Genomic DNA, 17558 nt, shown 5'->3' on the forward strand with positions numbered 1-17558 from the left:
CTCCAGACCACCTCAACACAACTGTACTAACCACACAGCTCAGATGAGAAGAGTGTGGTCTCCATAGAAACCCTGCTGCAGCCTGGACAGTGAAGTGCTAGGACACTCGGAAGACTTTAGAACTGCAGTACTTTTGGATTCCCCAGAGGGTATCTTCACTCTTCTTCTGGTGGGTCTCTTCCTCAGGAGTCAGTGTCACCTCACAACATCTGAGATTCCATTTTGTCCCAGCAAATATGGACACTGAGGAAGACGTCATCATTGATTGCATAGAGACCCTTAATCATAGAGGAAATGGGATGCACCCGTCTAAGGTTCTTCATTATGCTCTCAGCCAAGTCTGCCACAGAGAGGCCAATAGCCCAGGATGTGTAATCTTTCAGCTTGATCACCTCATATGCACTGTCAGCCACCTGCTTGTGAACCTCCTTCCACTGCTCTGTGTCTGTATCAGTGCCCAGCTCTGGGTTCAGAGACTTCAGGGAGACACCAGCAACGTTCACACCACTCCACACAGCTCTACCTTGCTGCTAAGTGGTACGTGTGTAGTGGTAACCTGGTTAGTGTGAGAGTCCCACCATCTCCAAGACACACTGCCAACTGTGTGCAGACTTTGATTACCCCATGAGCCTGCTGCATTGCTGTACTTCGCACCCTTACCAACATGCCTAAAGCAATGAGTTCCCAGGTAGTCATAACCTGGCTCCAGTGTGTAAGTTCATTATGCATATCTTGTGCATAGATGTTCTACAGGATACTTTATGTATTATATGCGCCTGTAGTGTACATTGCAATATTATGTGAAATGTAAGATCTGCATATGGATGACGGAACCAACCACTCAATGTCATGCCAATGAAAACACCAAATAAACCTTGAACAGTGAAAAACAACAACAAAAAACAAAGAAACAAAGAAGCAAAGATAACTCCTCCCACTTATATCACCTTCATTTTCTAATTTTCTTTTTTAATTATTAATTTTTATTAATTATTCCATTTGTTTACATTTACATCTCAAATGATATCCTCCTTCCCCCTTCCCCCTCTACAACCCCCATCCCATCTGCCCTCTCTCCCGTAACCTTTGCCAGTATGAGGGTGCTTCCCCACCCACTCACCCACTCATGTCCCACTGCTCCAGCATCACCCTACTCTGGGGCATCAAACCTCCACAGGACTAAGGGCCTCCCCTCCCAGCAGACAAGGCCATCCTCTGTTACATATGTATTTGGAGCCATGGATCCCTCCCTGTACACTTGTTGGTGGTCTAGTCCCTGGGTACTGGGTGGTCCGGCCAGCTGACATTGTTCTGCCTATGGGGTTGCAATACCTTCCACTCCTCTAGTCCTTCCATTAGCTCCCCTACTGGGGTCCCTGAGCTCAGTCTGATGGTTGGCTCTGACCATTCACTTCCGCATTGGTCAGGTGCTGGCAGAACATTCCAGGGATTAGCCCTATCAGGTTTTTGTCAGCAAATGCCTCTTGGCAACAGCTGCAGTGTTGGGGTTTGGTGTCTGCAGACAGGATGGATCCCCAGGCAGGGCAGTCCCTGTCTTTCCTGTGGACAGGAACGTTTCAGGGTTGAAAACTTTGAGATGGGTGGGTAGCCCCATCCCTTGACTGGGGACCATGCCTACCTACTGGAGGCAGTCTCTACAGATTTGCTCTCCCCTAAGCTGCACATTTTGGCTAAAGTCATCCCCATTGGGTCCTGGGGCTTTTTGCTTCCCTGGAGTCTGGGACTCTCCAGTGGCTACCCCTCAGTTCCTCGCTCCTCCACTGCTATCTATTTTTATTCAATTTCCTGATCCTCTGCGCATCTCTCCTGTCCCCTCCAGTATATGATCCTGCCCTCTTTTTTCCCTCCCTTTCTGTCTCCCTCCCAGGCCCCCTTCCCTCCGTCTCTCCCAAGTCATCCTGCTCCCCTCCTCTATGCAGGACTGAAGCATCCAAATCGTAGTCTTTCTTCCTCCTAAGCTCCTTATGGTCCTTGGATTGTGTCATGGGCATTGTGAGCTTTTGGGCTAATATCCACTTATCAATGAGGACATACCTTGTGTGTTCTTTTGTGATTGGGTTACCTTACCCAGGTTAATATTTTCCATCCATTTGCCTATAAATTTCATGAAGTCATTGTTTTTAATAGCTGAGTAGTACTCTATTGTGTAGATGTACCACGTTTTCTGTATCCATTCCTCAGTTGAGGGACATCTGGGTTCTTTCCAGCTTCTGGCTATTATAAATAAGACTGCTATGAACACAGTAGAGCTTGTGTCCTTGTTGTATGTTAGAGCATCTTTTGGTTATATGCTCAGGAATGGTATAGCTGAGTCTTCAGGTAGAACTATTTCTAATTTTCTGAGGAATCATTAGATTGATTTCCAAAGTGGTTTTACCAGTTTGCAGTCCCACCAGCAATGGAGGAGTGTTCCTCTTTCTCCACATCCTTGCCAGCATCTACTGTCACCTGTGCTTTGGATCTTAGCCATTATTGGTGTGAGGTGAAATCTCAGGGTTGTTTTGATTTGCATTTCCCTGATGACTAAGGATGTTGAACATTTCTTTAAGTGCTTCTCAGCCATTTGGTATTCCTCAATTGAAAATTCTCTGTTTAACTCTGTACACACACACACACACACACACACACACACACACACACACACACATATATATATCTTTATTTTCTTTTTTTTTTTTTTTTTTTTTTTTTTTTGGAGCTGGGGACCAACCCAGGGCCTTGCGCTAGGCAAGTAAGTGCTCTACCGCTGAGCTAAATCCCCAACCCCTATATAATCTTTATTAACTTGAGTATTTCTTATTTACATTTCGATTGTTATTCCCTTCCCAGTTTCTGGGCCAACATCCCTTAACCCTCCTCCTCCCTTCTATATGGGTGTTCCCCTCCCCCCCCTCCCCCCCTTTCCGCCCCTCCCCCCACCAATCACATTCACTAGGGGTTCAGTCTTGGGAGGACCAAGGGCTTCCCCTTCCACTGGTGCTCTTACTAGGCTATTCATTGCTATCTATGAGGTTGGAGCCCAGGGTCAGTCCATGTATAGTCTTAGGTACTGGCTTAGTCCCTGGAAGCTCTGGTTGGTTGGCATTGTTGTTCATATGGGGTCTCAAACCCTTCAAGCTCTTCCAGTCCTTTCTCTGATTCCTTAAACAGGGGTCCCATTCTCAGTTCAGTGGTTTACTGCTGGCATTCGCCTATGTATTTGCTGTATTCTGGCTGTGTCTCTCAGGAGAGATCTACATCCGGTTCCTGTCGGCCTGCACTTCTTTGCTTCATCCATCTTATCTAATTGGGTGGCTGTATATGTATGGGCCACATGTGGGGCAGGCTCTGAATGGGTGTTCCTTCTGCCTCTGTTCTAAACTTTGCCTATGAGAGACAGCAAGGCCAGTTAATGCCAGAGATAACTAAATGGTGAAAGGCAAGAACAAGAACATAAGCACCAGAAAGCAATACTACTTGGCAACATCAGAACCCATTTCTCCCACCACAGCAAGCCCTGGAGACCCCCAACAAACTTGAAAAGCAAGATTCAGATCTAAAATCCCATCTCATGAAGATGATGAGGACTTTAAGAAGGACATAAATAACTCCCTTAAAGAAATACAGGAGAGCACAGGTAAACATGGAGAAGCCCTTAAAGAGGAAACACATACATCTATTAAAGAAATACAGGTAAACACAACCAAACAGGTGAAGAAATTGAACAAACAATCCAGGATCTAAAAATGGAAATAGAAACAATAAAGAAATCACGAAGGGGGACAACCTTAGAGATAGAAAACCTAGGAAAGAGATCAGGAGTCATAGAACCAAGCATTACCGATAGAATACAAGCAATAGAAGAGAGAATCAAGAAGCAGATCAAGGGAAAAAAGCATATTTTGGCTCATAAGTTGAAGTCTATCACTATTGGGAAGCAAAGGTGGTCAGAGTCTGGACCAGATGTCATAACTGAAAACCAGACATTGATGAATGCTGCTGCAGCTTATAAGCCTGCTCTATTTTTATAGTCCAAGATTGCAGCCATATTGTGGTGCCATCCACAGTGGTCTTCCCACATCAGTTAATGTAATCAAGGTAATTCTTTACAGGCAAGCTCAGAGTCCTTTCTCCCAGGTGATTCTAGATTCCATCAAGTTGATTATTAATACTAACCATCAAAACTTCACTCCTAATCAACCTGATATCCAAACACACCACATCCAAGTCATAATTTTCTACCCCTTATCTTCACAGGCTCATGTAAACTTTATAATGTAAAGTGTAAAGTCCAACATAAAAATTCTCCATAGCTACTAAAAGTTCCAACACTTTAAAGGTCAAGATTTCTTAATGTGAGCTCTGATAAAAGAAAACACCGAATAATATACCAATGTATAACGGCACAGAGAAAACATTCCTATTTTAAAATGAAAGAATCAGAGTACAGCAAGGAGTTGATATGACCAAAACAAAGCCAAATTCCTTCAGGGAAAACATCAGGCCATGTCCAGTATTTAGAGCTTGTGATGGAACCAACTGAGCTCCAAAAGGCTTTGTTAGTCTAATCCTCCAACCCTGCCACCTGCAGCCAGCAAAGCGTCTCATTTAGGTCAGTTGTACACCACACTTGTTGCCCTCCTCGATGAATGTTTTATGGTCCTTGCATCTGTAATATCATAGATTTTCTACTTCACAGCTGGCTTACCTTTACTGTCCATGCAGTGGCCTCTCAGGCCCTCTCTGGAGGACCTTTAATCACACTACACTAAAGTTGCTTTCTACGATGCCTCCAATCTTTGAAGGTGTCTTTCATGCTTTCAGAACCACACTTGTGTGGATGCAGCTGCTAATTTTGTTTGAAAACTTGAGGTGCTACTTGGAGTCCATAGAACATACTCCATCTATTTTGTGTGTTACCCAAGAGAAATACATTCCCACATATCTGCTTTTGAGGAACAATGAATCCATTAGGGTAGGATATCTTTCTTGAGATGAATTTGGATTTCCAAATGTGGAAGCTCTGCAAGGTGAAGTTTTGACCATGGGATGATTTTCTTATCATTTCAGTGCAATGCAAGAATTTCTCTTTAGTGGTGTCTGTAACAATTACAGCTGCTTTCTCAGTAACAGTTTGAAGCTCTCCTGTTTTTAAATGTCCTTTGCAAACCAGTTAGTCCATTATTTTAATATTCAACCCTACTCAGGTTCTCATGATGTAGGCACAAATATCTGCCCAATTCCTGACATAATTCTTGTTTATTCTGAAATCTCATGAACCAGGCCCCCATTGCCCTTTCTTCCTCTCAACATTCTTCCAGGTTCCCATGAAGAAGTCTAATAAAGCTTGGCTTCCGGTATTCAAGGGTTTTTCTAACTCTAAGTTGCAAATACTTTTTTGTTTCTGCAGAACAGTTCCAATGGTCTAAGGTATACATGATCAGGTTTATCCTAGCAACAGTTTCACACATAAGTACCAATTTTGGTCTTAGTTAACATTTTTGCTGTGATAGAGCATTCTGAGAAAAGTAACTTAAGGAAGGAAGGTCTGATTTGGTTTCACAGTTGAAGGATGCAGTCCATCATGGCAGGGAAGACAGCAGGGACTTGAAGCCAATGGTCACACTGCACTCCTAATTGGAAAGCAGAGAGCAGGAAGAGCTTGCTGTGTCTCAGTAACCCAGGATCCCAACCAGACCATGGTACCTTCCACAGTGGTTAAGTCTTCCCATCTCAATTAATATAATCAAGATCATCTCTCCCAGGCTTGCCCAGAGGCCAGTTTCCAGGTGACTATAGATTCTGTTAAGTTGGGCATTATTATAACAACATAACACACTTTGAAAATTTGGAATCATTCAACATCTATCTTCAGCCCCCCAATTGAAATAGAAATCAACACCAGGGGTGTAAATGGAAAGCCAAGCACACATAGAGATTTAAAAAACATACTTGTAAACTGCATGTCAAAGGAAAATATCCTGACATTTAAAAATAAATTGAACTAAGTGAAAATTTTAAAAAAGTTAAGAAATTATAAGATTCATGGGAAATGCTTAGTGGGCTAGGTGATAGTGGCACTTGCTTTTGATCCCAGAACTCAGGAGACAGAGGCAGGCAGATCTTTGAGTTTGAGGCTAGCCTGGTCTATAGAGTGAGGTCCAGGACAGCCAGGGCTACACAAGTGAAATCTTGTCCAAAAAAAATGCTTGGTAGCATCAAATATGCATATTAGAAAGGAGAAAGTTCTGAAAATAATTATTTACATTTCTATCTTTGAAACTAAGAAAAGATGAACAAATTAAAATGTAAGGAAAAGAAGAGAAATAATTATTTTGGTCAGTTCCACTTGTTTCTTGACCAAATGAGTAACTGAAGGAATCAAGAGGTCAGCAGACTGAATTTCAGGCACACCACAAGGAACTGGTAGAATCTTCACAGGTTTGAAGGTTCACAGGATCAAAAAAATACTGATAGTAGAAGGTTGGTCACAGCTAGGGGCAGAGAGATAGAAATGGAAATTGGAAACATAGGCAATCAGAAAAAGAAAGCAAATAAAAAGGATACAAATGAGGAAGAGAAAGTCAAATGAGTTCTACTTGTAGATGATAATATCTATAAAAAATTCCAAAAATTTCATCAGAAAACTTCTGGAAATGATCTACATTTTCAATAAAGTTATAGATACAAAGTTACAACTCATAAAAGTTAAGTCTTTTTATATATCGATAATAAGCACACTGAGAAAGAGATTATAGAAACACTCCCACTCACAATAGCTTCCACATACTAAAATATCTAAGAATAAGCCTAACCCAAAAGGTGAAAGACCTCTACAATTAAAACTTTACATTTTTGAAGAAGGAGCTTGAGGAAGACACTAGAAAATGGAAAGACCACTCAAGCTCATGGGTTGGTAGAACTCACATTGTGAAAATGACCATCTGGCCAAAAGCAATCAATGACTCAATGCATTGCCCCCCTCAAAATTCCCACAACATCTTCACAGAAATAGTAGAACTATCCTAAAATTTTCATAGGGAACCATAAGAGGTCAAGGATAGCCAAAGAAATCCTCAGCAGAAAGAACAATGTTAGAGAGACATAACACAGTTTCAAGCTGTGTCATAGAGTATGGTAATGAAAATAGCATGGTGCTGGTAACAAAACAAAACAAACAAATTTCAAACCACCAGGCATTTATATCAGAGGAACAGAATAGAAAACTGAAACATGAGTATAACCATCTGATATTTGACAAAGATGTTAAACATATACACTGGCATAAGGGCCACCTCTTCAACAAATGGTGCTGGGAAAAATGGATGTCCACACATAGAAGAATAAAAATAGTCCCATATCTATCATTTGGTACAAGAATTCCAAATGGATCAAAAACCTCCATGGGAAATGTTAAATGCTGAAACCTCTTGAAGAGAACACAGGCAGTACCCTCTAAGATAGAGGTGTAGTAAAAGACTCTCTGAGAAAGACGCCACTTGCTCAGTCATTAAGGTCAACCCCTGACCACTCCCCACCCTCAATAGGCCCTGGATCTGAAGAGAAAGATCTCAAGAGAAGAAATAAAAATGGCTGAGAAATATAGAAAAATGGGTTTAACTTCCTTCGCAACTATGAAAATGCAAATTACAACTGCTGTTAAATTTTGCCTTACTCCAGTCAGATGGTTAGGATGGAGAAAACAACTGAGACAAATATCCAGGATTCAGAGAAAGGCAAAACCTTATTGATTGTTGTTAGGGTTGCAAACAGGGAATCTTTGATGGTAATCAATGTGCAGGATTCTCAAAAAGCTACAACTGGATGTAACACACGATCTAGCGGAATCCTTCTTTGGTGTATTGTCAAGGGACTGACTGTGTTCCTCCATAGTTACTTGCTTGACTGTGTACATTTCCACTTTACTTACAGTAGCTAGGTAATAGCAGCAACTTCAAGGTCTTAAGGCCCGCTAACTATGAGGGAATTCATATCTGATACTATGGCAGAGATTTACAACTACATGTAGCCACTATACTCAAGGCTCAGGGATCATCATGGAAGAATGGTGGAGAGATTATAAGAGCAAGAAGAACAGGGTACTTGCTGTGAGATGGCATCTTTGGATATGGCATCGAAGCTGCACCTACGAAATCATGACAACATCAACAAGACATTAGCTGATAAATGTGGATGGAGGAAATTTCATAAGGCCTAAACCTTAGATGAAAAGTACCAAAAAAAAATCACTACTGAAAGAGTGGTCATTAGTTTTCCTCAAGGATAAGCTCTCTGACAGGCTATCCAATCTGAAATAGCCCTAATCACATATACTTCTCAGCAATGCTATGTGGATTCAGGTTTCATTTTCTGATCCAATAGTAATAATTGTTTTAAAAACAAAGGTCATGAATTTAGGGGAGGATGCGGGAGGTGTTAGAGAGGTGAGAGGGAGAAATAAAAATGATGTCAATACAGTACTCATGTAAGAAATTCTCATAAAAATAAAATATTTAAATAAGAAAGAGAAAGCAATGGTGAGTTACTCCAAACAAGTGTGTTCATGAAAGGTGATGGAAGGACTGAAAAAGATTCCCAACATTTCCAAAAAGGATCAGATTGTTGACAGCGGAGATGGGGAAGGCTTGGTGAGTAGAGCCGATACTCACCAGCTATGTGAATGTGGGGCAATGTCAATACTGTCAGGTCACAGTGTCCTTTAGTGAAAATCAGAAGCAAATAAAATAAAATAGAAGGTATATATGAGAAATATTATGTGATTCAGACTATTTATGAGATAATTATGGATAAAGGAATTTAACAGATGCTCAAGAGGGTGGACATTTTAGGAGTGACGGACGGCTGTATTGTTGAGTGGCTAAGAGGAAGGGCTAAAGATGGCCTTGAATTAGTTTTCTCTTACAGTTATCACTCACCTTCTAAGTGCTTAGTACAAAAGACCCTGTCACTGTTATGCCATCATTTAAAGACTATATCTTACAATTTTCACGTAGATCAAACTCTTCTTTCAAAAAAATTATGCCTTTTTTAGCCATTGTACACACAAACACTATCAGTATTTAATACACAGATGAAGACATCACTGAACTGGCTTTTCATCTTCAGTCATGAGAAAAGAAGAGGAAAAGAAGAAAAGGAGTAATAATACATTTTATAAATTGTATCTACTATTATTTGAACACCACAAGATGTGTGAATATAGTTCAACAAAAATCCACAATGGAAGTATATAAATTTAGGGATGGCCTTGTATTTTTTGAAGCCATTCACAAAGGATTCCTGCAAATATTTGGTGAGGAGCCTAATACTCTTTACACCAAACACTAAAGAAATGCACCTTATTTTCTTAAAGCAATTTAAGATCATAAAAATACCAACATTGGAAGTTTTTAAAAGTAGCGATGCCTACTGTTGGAGATTTTTGTGACAGAAACAACAGTTCTAGCACAAAGGCAGAGGAGAGCTTTTGGGTATTGAGTCTGTCACAGCTCATCTCTATTATAGGGAGTTTCATAAAGATCTTCGAAATAAACTTATCTTTAAATACTACATTTTCGAGAAAAGTCATCCAATTGGTAGAACAATTTGACATTACAACACATCAGATCAATCAACTCCAAAGAATGGAAAGATACATTTATGTTTGTGATAAACTGAAGTAAAGTCAAGGTGACTGAGAAAGGACTTCGGGTCTTCCCATGGACGGTGTTCACTGCGAGGATGCTGTTGCTGATGGGGAGGGTTGGTAGTTCTAAGTATAGTGGAGTCAACTGTATGAAAGGTAGCTTAAAGGAAAAGTCGTTATTAACCAGGAAAGAGAACTGATGTTCTGTAGCTTTTAATTAATCTTTCGGAAATGATCCATTCTTCCTATTAAAACAACTAACTAGAAATCTGATTTAAATCAATCACTTTCCTTCACTTTGAGAGATGGTTTGAGATGAATATATAAAATTACCTAAAATCGAGTAATTATAAATAGAACAATAGTAGAAAAGGAGAATCTAGAGGATTTCGAACCCAATCACGAGAAAAGTAGATTCCTGTTCCTGCTTCCATGACAGTTGGATGAGCTGCGGAGGCCACTCACAGTGTTCATAACTACCATTTTCATGAAGAAAGACCAACATTTTACATCAAAAAGAGTTTTCCTTAGTGTTTTGTCCAGTGCAGCCTTCACTTCCTTGTTCCTCAGGCTGTAGATGAGCGGTTGAGCACATGGGGATCACTGTGGTGTAGAACATGAGGCTACATTCTCTCTGGGGCCAGGAACCAGCTGTGAAATGCTTTGGCATATGAATGTGGAGCCATAGAACAAGCCCACAGCTGCAAAGTGGGAGCTGCAGGTGCTGAAGGCTTTGACCTGCCCTCAGTGGAGTTGATGTGAAGGATGCTGACAGGATGAAGGTATAGGAAATGAGTGCACGTTAAGCTTGTAACTATAATGTCGAATCCAGCTAAAAGAGACAGCCATCTCTAAGCATCATAGGTACTAGAGCAGGGAAAGCCTAAGGAGGGGAGGGGATGTCACAGGCTTAGTGGCTGAGAAGTCCTCACAATAGTTTAGTTTCAACATGAGGCCAGCCCTATTGCGAGCCACGAGTCCTACGGTGTAGACAAAGCTTGCTCAAAGTGAGTAGCAGAGGGGCAGGGGAGACATGATGATGCAGGAAGCAGTAAGTGGCAGATGGCCACATAGCGGTCAGAGGGCCATCACAGTGAGCATGTACACCCAGCAAATGACAAAACCAGGAAGAAGCAGGAAGGAGACATGCACCCCACATAGAGATGAGGCTTTTGGGACACAAAGTTGATGGAGCATTTTTGCAATGACAGAGGAGTAGCAGAGATCCACGAGTGACAGGTTGCTGAGGAAGAAGTACATGGGGGTGTGAAGCTGTGTGTTGAGTCCAATCAGGGTGATCATGCCCAGGTTTCCTTCAGGGCGGTGACTGTAGATCCCCAGGAAGAGGAGGAAGAGGGGCTGAGCTCTGGCCTGTGAGTTAACCCCCCGAGGATGAACTCTGTCACTGTAGAGTGATTTTCTGCAGCCATTGTGTTTGGATGGGAAGCCTGTAAGGAGAGAGAAGAGTTTATGAATGGTTGTTCTTGACTTGCTGGGAGAGTTGGTTTTCTAGACGGACTAATTTGCTGGGCTATCCCTGTCTTGTGTGTACTATGTGTCTTCTTCCATTGTTGTTTCTGTTGACAGGCTGAATTGCCCCTGTTATCAGAGGGCAAAGTTCTGTATTTCTTACTATTGTCTTGTCATATTTGATGAGCAGTTGCATGTTGTAGAGTCACCAAGAGTTTTCTAGCTAATCTTAACTGTTATTTTTAAATCACAGAACTAAAACATTGTACCACTTATCATCATGTCAAATATATATATATATATATATATATTATGTACATATACAATATAGTATATATTTCTAAGAAGCATGTTATTAGTGGCATGCCAGATAATATAATAAAGGAATTTAAATTCTCAAATTTGAGTTATTCTTTCATTTCTTTCTTTCTTTTTTTAAAGTTGTCTTGCTGTTAGCATTGGTTATCCTTGAACTCTGATACCCTTCCTCTTTCTCCCTACTCATTGGATTACAGGTTTGTGCTGCCTCGCAATAGCATGGGATACATTTATTAATTCTCACAAGTCTCACATTGCTATTACAATTAGTAATTAATGACACATCTGCAGGATGTAATGGCCTGTCAACACCCATAGAATCAGTTTTGTAAAAGAGATTTTGTGTAGTGAGTGTGATGTGATGTGATGCATGCATTCAGCAAGGTACTCAACATTAAGTTAACTACAGAAGCTGGTTTTCTCCCCTTCTTATGGTCAGGATCAAACTCAGGTTGTAAAGTTTTATGGAAAGTGCTTTTATCTTACCAAGTCAGGTGACTTTCTTTTTCAATTATAACATAATCTTTTAACATTTTGGATTCTGCTTGAGGATAGAACATCTCCATTACATGGAAGGTTAATACTGAATTAGTGATGTAAAATGCTTACCTTAAAGTTACATATTAGCACCAGAAATGGGTGTGATTTGAATATTGCTTTTATTTACTATAAAAATGATTTTTATGTAGATGACAAATAACAAAATATTACTATTCCCCTTTGAAATTCTACTTAAATATATAAGAAACATTCAGAACCATTAGCAGAGATCAAAATAGTTTACAAATCAGAACAGGGTGAATGTTACACCCAGTGCAATGTAGATGGGGATATTAACTTGTAGAATGAGCCTGCCAAATAGGCTCAAATTTTCACTTGTACACCTCTTCTGCAGCTTTTTTTTTTTTTTTCTCGGAGCTGGGGACCTAACCTAGGGCTTTACGCTTGTTAGTAAGCGCCTTCTACCACTGTTGGGCAACCCCAACTTCTCTGCAGCCTTTATTCTTCTTTCTTCCAAACACTACAGGTTATTGAGACAAGGTTCACCGAAGCCCAGGGTTTAGCTTATAATGATTCCTCCTGTCCCAGCGAACCGAAAAGGAAAGTACAGGTAGTGTTAGCCATCGGGTACACTTAAATTCTTCCAATAAATATAAAAAGACCTGATTGTATCACATAATTCTTATGAATCTTGCAGTATTAACTATTATTATCAAGCTAGAAGCTCATGATTTTTTTTCCGAAGAGAGTACACCACATAGAACAAAGCATCAAAAAGTGAAGGTCATACAGGGTCAAGAACGTTTGAACTGTACATGAGTTCACAAGAAGACTTTTTTCATACGTTTTTAGGCATGATAAATACCTGTGCTGAAGGAAAATGGAAACAATGCTTCTAGAAATCTCAGGCAATGTCTGGCTCAGCTCTCTCGTAGATTCTAGAAGCATACAGATGTGCATCCATCATGAAATTCTACTTAAAGAGCCCAGTCTAGCTGCAAAAGTGTAGATTGCCATTTGGAAAAGGTGATATAATATGATAACTGGGCTTGTTGACTTATATATGTGATCATCTCCTGGATAAATACTCTAGAGACCATGAATCTCTAAAGCAACAATTAGCTCTGTTTTCTTGTTCTGTGAATCACATTTTATTTCCTGGGCGCTCAATTTTCATCTGTATAAGTCATCTTTCAGTTTCAGAACTTAGAACAGTAATGGGGGAATGAAATAATTTAGGCACCAACAGCCCTTCTACCACTGTCACCATCACCCCCACTACCATTGCCACAGCCATCAACACACGCACCACCACTGCCATCACCCAATTCTTTTTTTATCATCATCACCATAGACTATATTGCTACCACCTTTGGCCACTGCTGTAATCATCATTATCATCGTTTTCATCTCAATAGATATCCTGTAACGACCAGCAACACCATTCTTCAGTGCCATATGGCTACATGATGGTTAGTCATCGTAATGCATCATGGAGCTAGCCGCCTCGAAAAGCTTGTTTTAAAGAGTTTGTTGAACAAAATTTGCCAGGTAAGGCAACTCAGAGCCAGAAAGATCAATGGGGACACAATATTATTCCTCAAATGTAGGCCTTGGCTTTCTTGTTTCGTAAATTTAATTTGATAAGTGGAAGTTTTGCTAAAATTCCTCTCAGCAGAGAGTAACATCTTTGAACAATCACCATCATCACGCCATTTGGATATCAGTCTTAATTTTATTCAGAGCTCTCTAATTTTAACCACACTTATTTTGGTGTTTATTTTTGTTCTATCTATTCATCAGAATAGGTTCTTGTATTTATGATCACACTTACAATAAAAAGATATATTTTATAATTTTAAAAACAATGATTTGCTTCGGTATCCTTCTTCTTTATAAACCACTTCTGTGGACACACTTAATGTGGTTCAATCAATACAATTAATAGCATTTAAATTATAAGTTTATTTTATGTTTTACATCTATTTTCATTATTTAAATTTGTATACATGTCTGTAAGGTGTTAAATGATGGACACAAATACCTTTTTGATGGAAATAGCAATTCCCTCTTGGAGCTTGAGTTACAGGTTGAGTTACGTGCTGAACCACACTCAGTGCTTGGCAACAGCAGTGTGCACACTTAACCAGTAAGCCATCCTTCAGGCAATTGACTGTTTCTGACTTCTCAATTTGCTTCCCTGAACTTAATTATAGTAGTCTCTAATACCTTCCTTACCATCTGGCAGGACAAGATGTGATTTATCACATTCTCTTCATATTCTTCACACAGCTGAGCTATTCATTTCTCTCCAAGAAACTTGGTTCCTTCTAGTAGGGAAAATGACAATTTCAGGAATGTGAGTCTAGTGCCAGAGAAATATTTATCGTGTTCTTCTGCACAGGAAGTCGTGATCAAATTACTACCATTGTGTTATCAAGTATCGCTCTTTTCATCTCTATAGGTACCCCCAGTGCCCAACACCAGCAAACACTCTAGGGCCAAGTGATGCTTATGACACACTGTCATTTAACTCAAAAAAGAAGTCTAGCAAGCTAGTAGAATACTTTATTGTTCTTTTCTGGGACAGTTTTCTTTCTTCTTCCTTCCTCTCCTTCCTTCCTCTCTCCCTCCTCCTCCCTCCCTCCTTCCTTACTTCTTCCTTCCTTCCTTCTCCTTTCTTTCTCTTTCTTTCTTTCTTCTTCCTTTCTTTCTTTCTTTCTTTCTTTCTTTCTTTCTTTCTTTCTTTCTATCTCTCTCTTTCTCCTTTCCTTCCTTCCTTTCTCTCTCTTCTCTCTCTCTTCTTTCTTTTCTATTTTCGTGTGTGTGTGTGTGTGTGTGTGTGTGTATGTGTGTATTTGTAAAAGGATAGTGACTCAAGACAGGGTTTCCTGTGTAGCCCTAGCTCTCAACTTGTTTTGTAGACCAGGCTGGCCTTTGAATTCAGAGGTCTGCCTGCTTCTAAGGTATGTGCCACCATGACCTGGCCAATTTTTCCTTTCATACTCATCCCCAAGAACCTCCGCTATTAAAACAACAAATAACCTATTTAAAAGTTCCACAGTCTTTATAAATTCAAACAGATTAAAATGTCAGTTTCTTCAAAAACATCCAATCTCTAAAAATTATCAAAATTGTTTTCAAAATTGCCCAACTTCACTTCAAGAGGAAACATATGCACAGTCACAATCTAATAAAGGAAAACAACCCCATAGTATAGCCATCTCAACATCAACAACCATGTATCTCATTCTATGGTCTGATTCATTCAAAGAGCTTGGTCCTTCTGTCTTCAGTGCTATTGATTACCTTGACTCTGGATGGTCTCCACTTCATTGATGTTGTTGTTCTGGTACTGGAATCCCAGAATGCTGGGGGTGGTGGCCTCACTTCCATCTGGGGCTGTGTCTGCCCAATGGCCTCTCCTGACGCTTCATGGTGCAAAGCCTCTACCTTTTCTTTCATGAATCTCTTTTCAATTCTGGGACTTCCACTGCTACTATAGATTATACTTCACTAATCAAGATCCCTGGCCTCGCAGTGCCAAGACTCTCCATGACCCCATTGTCTAAAACCTGGTATTTTCCAATACAAAGTTTAGTCAGCCAATTCAAGGCACAACCTGGCTGCCTCGTAAAAACATAGTTTTCCATTTGCCAACTGTCAAATGTCTGGGACAGTTCTCTTAAGTGTGATATTTTCCGCAACCTTGTGTCCCTTTAAACACTAAAGACAAAGCTAGAGGAAACAAAACTATCAAAGTATATTAAGGAAAGGGAACAAAAGTACTTCCTTTTGTGTTAATTTGACTCCACACAGTGAGGCTACAAGTCTGAGCTCCCACTGCTTTCTGTGTCTGCTTCCAGTCTGTAATTTGGTTTCTGACTTATTGTCTGATACATTCTTATTGCCTGCTCTCTTGTAGTCTATCTATCCTCAATTCGATGTCTAACTGACTTCATTATAGGTCCTTTTATGTCTTTGTGGTACAATCCAGAAAAATGCCCAGCATGGGGAAGGAATGAAGGCACTTTATGGAAATCTGTAAAAGGTTTTAAGGAGAGATTAAGTTATTTACTCCAACTGACCCCAAAGCACTTAGCATTGTACACATATCTCATCAAGTAATAATAGCTATCTGAAATTACTTTAGTACTTAGAATAGGCAAAGAAATCTCAGAAATTCGTAGAATTAAACAAAGGATAAATAACTTTTACTGAAGTGAGTTTGGCCTATCGCCGTTTGTCTTACAATAGTTTTATTCCTAATACTGCTTATATGATGTCTGCACATAAGATACTGAGTGACCCTCTGGCCTCAGTTGGGTCAGATTGGTAAATATGATGCCAGAATGGCTGGAGATAGACAGAGGCAGGACTTAGGAGTCCCAGGTTAGAGAGAAAAGGAAGGAGGAGGAGAATTGCCACAGAGGGGTGTGTAGGATTAGATCATCCATATAAGAAATCTAGGAACGCTTTTCATTTAGGAAAGGTTTTGTAAATCCAGGTCTAGTTCTTCACCTCTTATTTTTGTTAACAATTACTCTTTCTTTTATTTCTCTTTGTTTCTTGCTTTATTTGCTCACTTGCCTGCCTGCCTGCCTGCCTTCCTTCCTTCCTTCCTTCCTTCCTTCCCCTTCCTTCCTTCCTTCCTTCCAACCTTCCCTCCCTCCTTTTCTTCTCTTTTCTTTTCTTCTTTCTTTCTTTCTCTTTTTCTTAATTTATTTAACCATTGCACAATTTTGGTATATATTGGCTTGGGAATTATAGAATCTATACTGTCAGAAACGGCAGGTTTTGGTTTATGTAGTAGCACACATGTCTCTGGGATGTAATATTTTATGTGGAAGAATTTGATTACAAATCTTTATGTAGCTACTTATATAGTATCATTGGCTGTAGACAACTGCATTCACAAATTTCTTTTTCCATTATTTTTTGCAATATGATTTTGTTTAATTTCTTCCACAAATACATTTACTCTTGGAAATCTTCTGTAAAGATGTCACATGATCTGTCATTGTTGCTAAAAAAAAAATCTCAAGAGTTCTGTGTAGAAGCTATGTTGTAGATGTGTCTACTGGGGTTGGGCTCCCCAAAGTTGTGATCCATCATCTTGTATTGTGTCCAGTTGTGGTTTTCAGGTGCCTCTATTTGCTTTTAAAGAGAGCTTCTTTGATGACAGGTAAGAGCTTATATTGTTGTGGATAAGGATGAGCTTTATAATGTATTAGTATGCATTGTGAACGGCGCTTTTAGGAATGATGCCTCTAGTAAAGTGGTAGAAGTGAGGTTCTACTGTTAACCCCATGATTCTCACTAGCTTCAAGCAAGTAATAATAATAATCAAAGTAGAACAGGCCACTAATTTGAGAGGAGTAAAGGAGTGACATAGGAAGGTTAGAGAAAGGGGAAAGGGAGAGGTTGGAGGAGAAAAGGAAAAGTAAATAAATATAATTATATTTTAATTAAAATATATTAACATAAAGTAAGCAAAGAAGTTTTAGAATTCTGAGAGGGAGTAGAGAAGGAATAAGAAATGAGTTTAAAGGAAGATGTGAGGGGGAAAATCATGTACAGTACACATATTTAGGAATCAAGTTCTAAAATTTCCATGCTCATG

The 17558-nt window shown here is 39.8% G+C and overlaps 1 pseudogene; it reads right to left on the reverse strand.

The window, feature by feature from the left end:
* Positions 1-200: 200 nt before the first annotated feature.
* LOC116907346 lies at positions 201-11076 on the reverse strand (annotated as a pseudogene).
* Between the last annotated feature and the right edge of the window lie 6482 nt (positions 11077-17558).

This window comes from Rattus rattus, chromosome 8 (assembly GCF_011064425.1).
Source record: "Rattus rattus isolate New Zealand chromosome 8, Rrattus_CSIRO_v1, whole genome shotgun sequence".
NCBI lineage: Eukaryota > Metazoa > Chordata > Mammalia > Rodentia > Muridae > Rattus > Rattus rattus.